Below are 6000 nucleotides of genomic sequence, written 5' to 3'. Positions count from 1 at the left end.
TTTGCCCAGGGCCCACAAAAACCTGGAGCAAGCCATGCTGTATACAGTACTTGTGGTTCAGCAGCATGAAGAAATTAACCCACCAAAGATTTTGCTTGTAATTCTGCTTACGCATTGAAACAACGCAATCTAACACAGACTTCTGCAAACTCAAATATTTAAAAAATGCGGCTTCAATTTAATAATGTACAGATAAATACATGTAAAATGCTTAGAAATCTAAAAAGCTTTAAAAATAAATGCCTTATACAGAATGATTAAACACCTCCATAATTATCCAAGAAAACCGAGTAGTGTCGTCAAACAATGATCCATAGTGAAAATATTAATCTTACTTTACCTTACTTTCTAAAATAAAAGGTGATTTAGATTTACAAATACATAAACTTTGTGCAAGGATAATCATTAATACCATACAACCATAATATTTTAAGGGCATTTAAGAAGGGATTGTCAGAGCAGTGAACAAGTCTCCAGAGTAAAATAAAAGCTTCCTCCCATGTTGGCATCATTCCAGCGAGGCGGGTGCAAGGATTCCCAGCGCTTGAGTGACATTACTATGTAACTTTAGCACTGCAGCAAACTCAGTCAAAGCAGATATCTAGACTTCAAAGAAAAAAGACGGCGCCACAATGGATGGTGAAAAAATAAAAACTCACATTTATTCTGCCTAAATGAGTTTTTATTTTTTCACCATCCATTGTGGCGCTGTCTTTTTTTCTTTGAATTCTTGGTACGTTGTCCGGGATGGGCTCCCTGGTTCTAGACGTGCGCCCCTGTGTCCACTGACACCTTTATTTGCAAAGTAAAAAAAAAGGGGTGCGGTTTTGACTTTTTTCTGTCCTAAAGCAGATATCTAGTCTGATGGAAAACTGATGAGCACAGCCAATCAGCAACTGCTGACTTATAAGATCATAAGCGTTGCAGCAGCTGCTGATTTGAGATGAGCTGTGTTCGAGTCGAACTGTTCGCCAATTTCAAATTCGAGCCGTTTTGGGCGGTGTTCGAGTCGTTCGACGAACCCGAACAATTTGCTGAAAATTCGGCTGTTCGAGTTTCTGTTCGATAACTAAGTTCACCAAAAGCCTCGCTTGATTCGCACATTAAAACTGTTTATCATTGTTAATAGACTGTTTCAGTGTATAGTGGGCGGGGGTGCGGGGGATAGATCTTTGCTGAAGTAACGCCGATCTCAATTTTTTTTTCTTTCTCGCATTTACAGTGGGGCGGTGCAGTCTCTCAGCCTATCAGCAGTGCGCACACACAGCAATGTGCATGTGATGCACACAAGGGCATGTCATTGGCTGTGTATGTCACATGTCCTTGCCCTATAAGAACCAGCCATTTGCCCCATCGCCACCATTTTCTCACTGATGCAGCTTAGTGTTAGACGGCACCGCTGCTGCTGTGGGCGCTATACATACTAAGTGTTTTTTGGAGCGAATTGTCAGAGAGATAGGTTTAGGGATCCGGGAGGAGTTGGGACTAGTTGTAATATCAGCCCTTTTCAGGGTAGGTTACAGCTGTTTGCCAGCCAGTGCTGTGCAAGTGTTTGTAATCTGAGTAGCCCGCCTGTGAAGCTAGCTACACCGCCTGTGTATCTCAATTTTCACTGCATCTAATCCAGTTATTAGTTTTGGGGCTAGGAGCAGTGTCTGCACGTCAGCAGAGTAGCCCGCCTGTGAAACTAACTACACCGCCTGTGTATCTCTATTTTCACTGCATCTAATCCAGTTATTAGTTTTGGGCCTAGGAGCAGTGTCTGCACGTCAGCAGAGTAGCCCGCCTGTGAAACAAACTAATGGGGTACAATGGTGGAGAACAATGTGGGCCGCAGATTACTTCTCAGACCCCTAGGGATTTTGTTCTGTTGGTGGTACTCCGCCAACGTAGTGCAATGAAGGTCATAAGATACCAATTTCTTTTTGGCTCTTTCGTAGTCTCGTGTCCTCAAGTCCAACACTGGGATTTTGAGGAAATCAGTTGAACTAGTGACCTGGGATAAAATGGTGGTGCTAGTTGCTAGATCGTAGGCAAACGTATCAGATGTCATTTAGGAGGACAGGTGCAAACACCAAGAAACTTCAGCAACATAATGGGGTACAATGGTGTGCACTCAGTCAATTTGGGACGAGGTGCTAGTGCCACGGACTGGAAAGTCCTAGTAATCAAATATTATTTGGAAGACACTGCACACTCTAGTGATAATTTATGCAAGATAATTTGAGTTTATTAGACATAAGTAACACATGGGAGCACATCTACAAACATTGGATAAGCGACCTAATATAATAACACAACATGTATGGGATGGTGAATAAAGAGAACCCTTAATTAGGGATCGTGATGTATAGACTTAATAGGCGCCACCACTGGCCGGCTCTTTATTCACCATCCCCCATTCTATTCTAGGTCCCACTCACAGGGCAGCGTACAGCCATTGGCTTGTGTTTACCTTAACAGCAACTAGGTATTTAAGCAATGACTCCTTCCTTTTTTAATTACCATCAGCCAGCCACACTGGTATTTCCATGTTACTGACCTATATCCCCAATTAACCCTCTACAGCACTACCCACATATCCAAAAGGATATGCTACATTTGCGTATCATTATCACCATAATAAGGTAACTAGTATTTTCTGTCACCTCTCCTGTCTACCTCCTTCCGGTCTAAACCACAACTTCTGGACCACCTATATTCTACATCTCCATGATGGCATTAGCAGCTTATTCACTTTGGTGTACTCATTGGTGCCTTGAAGGTTCTATGGTTGCTGGTCATGCCTCTTTGTGTGTATATATATATATATATATATATATATATATATATATATAAAGACATATATATATATATATGTATATATATATATATATATATATATATATATATATATATATATATACACATATATATATGTACATATTATATGTTGTATTTATCTATGTGTATTTTTTTGTCTTTTAGCGATGGTATGATTAAGGCTCGGGAGAGTCGAAACGTCATGTTGTGTTATTATATTAGGTCGCTTATCCAATGTTTGTAGATGTGCTCTCATGTGTTACTTATGTCTAATAAACACATATCTTGCATAAATTAACACTAGAGTGTGCAGTGTCTTACAAATAATATTTGATTACTAGCACCTCGTCCCAAATTGACTGAGTGCACACCATTGTGAAACAAACTATATGTGTATCTCAATTTTCACTGCATCTAATCCAGTTAATAGTTTTGGGCCTAGTACCACAGTTTGGCCACTCGGTTCTGCTCGGTTTTCATCCATCGGTTGCTGTGCCAATAACTACAGATACAGAGTTGCCAATTAGTTAAGCACTAAAATGAGTGGCAAAAGGCCTGCTGATGGTGGAAAGGGGAATAGGCGTGTTGGAAAGGGAAAAAAAGGTTGTCTCCGTGGGGTAGGTGGTAAAGCAACAGTAACATCTGCAGAAGAAAGACCATCTTCCAGCCAAAGTAAGATGTCTACTTCTTTTCGTGGACAATCGGATATGATCCCTTTCTTACGACCATCGCTATAAGCATCGCCAAAAATTCCAGATGAGGCACAAAAACAGCAGGTGCTTGAATGGATATCAAGTGCTCGTTCAAGTGGGCTCTCCTCCATGTCAACTTCAACATCACAACTATTCCAGTCCTCAGAGTTGTCACCCCAATGGCACTTGCTTCCTCACAGCTCCCAAGTCTCCAGCTGCCCGTCTGAGCATGGGGTAACACACATGGTTGAGTCTGTAGAGCTGTTTACGCATACTATAGCCTGGGAATCAGAGGTCTGTTCCGGAGCTTCTGTGAATCCAGACGAGGAAATGATCTGCACTGTGCCCAGAATCTTTGTGAGTCGGATCCAGGCTCAGATGAAGAAGGTTCTGAGCATAATGTAGACCCTCGTTCCCAAACTAACTCCTGTTGGTGGAGACAATGAGTAAGATGATGATGAGACAGATACCTGATTGGAACGAAAACTTGGCTTTTCGGTCGGGGCAGGAAGAGGTTGGCTCTGAGGACGACGGGTGTGAGAACACACAGGATGATGATGACAAGGTTGTAGACCCCACTTACTGTCAACCCCCAGTCCGCCAGTCCATGAGGTCAGCAGAGGAAGTGGAGGAGGATGCTAGTGACGAGTCTGACGACAAGGTAACGGTACGCCTTCCTGGACAGAGACAGAGTACTGGAAGCACGTCAACAACTGCATCCTCAACCCCAACTGTGCCTCAGACCAGAAGTCGTGGTGGCTCTTCATGTTGCACGGGCTCTAAGCCTTGCATAGCCTGGGCATTTTTTTTACATGAAAAGGATGACCCAACTCAAGTTGTCTGTAAGATTTGTCAACAAAATCGCAGTAGAGGCCAAAAAATCACTAGCTTGAGTACTTCACATGGATATGAGGCATAAGTTGCAGTGGGAAGCTCACTGTGCTACAATGCGGCCCTATTAAGTGCATCCGCGTCCTCTTCATCCTAGGACTGTGGGGACAGCAGTCGCACATGGTTTTGCATGCAGACCTTCGAACTCTTTACCCGCAACAGCCAGTGTGATTGGCAGGTCGTCAGGACATTTGCAAGTGGAAACACCTGCTGGTGTTGAGCGCTCTCCGACATCGACACCACATTTTGATCAAGGCAACATAACATCTCCGCCTGCACTTTTCTCACAGACCAGCAGTTTGCCGGGACACCCTACTCAACTCCGTCTAAGCACGGCAGCCAGCCATCAGTCCCTCAGATGTGGACAAGTAAAAGACCATTTCCTCCTAGCCATGACAAAGCTAAGAGGTTGAATTTCTCCATCTGCAAGCTGTTGGCTACAGAAATGCTGCCTTTCCGCCTGGTGGACACAGAGGAATTTCGAGACCTTATGTCCCTCGCAGTGCCCCAGTACCAGATGCCCATTCGCCACTACTTCTCAAAGAAAGTTGTGCCTGCGCTTCATTGAGAAACTCTGTGTGTGACAGGATGCATTTCACCACAGAGACTTGGACGACTGGACATGGACAGGGGCGTTACATGTCGGTGACTGGGCACTGGGTAACTACGGCGACATCAGGAGAAGGGGCTGCTTTCCAAGTCTTGCAGTCGCCCCGAGTTGCTCGTCGATCCTCTGTATCTAGAAGTTCCTCCACTGCTTCTGCCTCCTCAACCTCCTCTCGGTCCTCCACCTGCACCCAAAGCCTGTCTGGTAATGCCACCCACGTTGTAACTGCGCAGAAGGAATCCTGCACACCTCCTCACTATGCTATCACCAGGGCTCAACGGAATCAGGCAGTAGTCCAGTCAAAATACGAAAAAAAAATACTTTACCCTGAATAAATTCCAAGAAAGCGTTTTATAGTTTTTTTTTGTAGTATTACATGTAGGGAAAAACATACTAAAAGTTTACCAAGATAGGGCTACCACAAAGGGTCCAAATGTGACGTCAAAAATATGGCCGCCAAAGCTGTAAAATGTTAAATGCGACTCGCCTTGCAGTGTCTATCAAATTGTCCACCTCTTGTCCACCAAAAGAAACGGATTATCTGCTCACTCTCATACCAGTAAACTATGGCTGAATTACCAACAGATGGTTGGAATAGCAAGGGAGCTTATCGAGGCCGATCGTACAGGATCCTGGCTGATGCACCTTCATGCTGTAACCGAATGTTTGCCCATTCTTGCAGCTGCTGGGCATGGGAACTATGTGAAGGCCGCCTACCTTTACCTCCAGTCTATGATCACTCTGGAAGATGATATGCCACCAGTCTTCCATAGATTTATGAATGGCTTGCATGTTGTAAGGCGGACTGATCAGTACTGGGCAGGCCTGGGTGGCGACCTAGTCATCGAGCAAGCTCTGATGTACTCCCTAAAAACTGCAGGAGGACTCACCAGAGGAAGTGGAATGTCCAAACATCAGAGGGCCTTGTGGACTCGGTCTGTGCCAGTGTCCTCTTCCTACAGTGATGCAATGCAGGGTTTCACTCGCCAGAGCTTTGTCACCAGTGAA

Source organism: Ranitomeya imitator, chromosome 8, assembly GCF_032444005.1.
Source record: "Ranitomeya imitator isolate aRanImi1 chromosome 8, aRanImi1.pri, whole genome shotgun sequence".
NCBI lineage: Eukaryota > Metazoa > Chordata > Amphibia > Anura > Dendrobatidae > Ranitomeya > Ranitomeya imitator.
The sequence above is the reverse complement of the archived record's forward strand: the minus strand, read 5'-3'. Positions refer to the sequence as shown.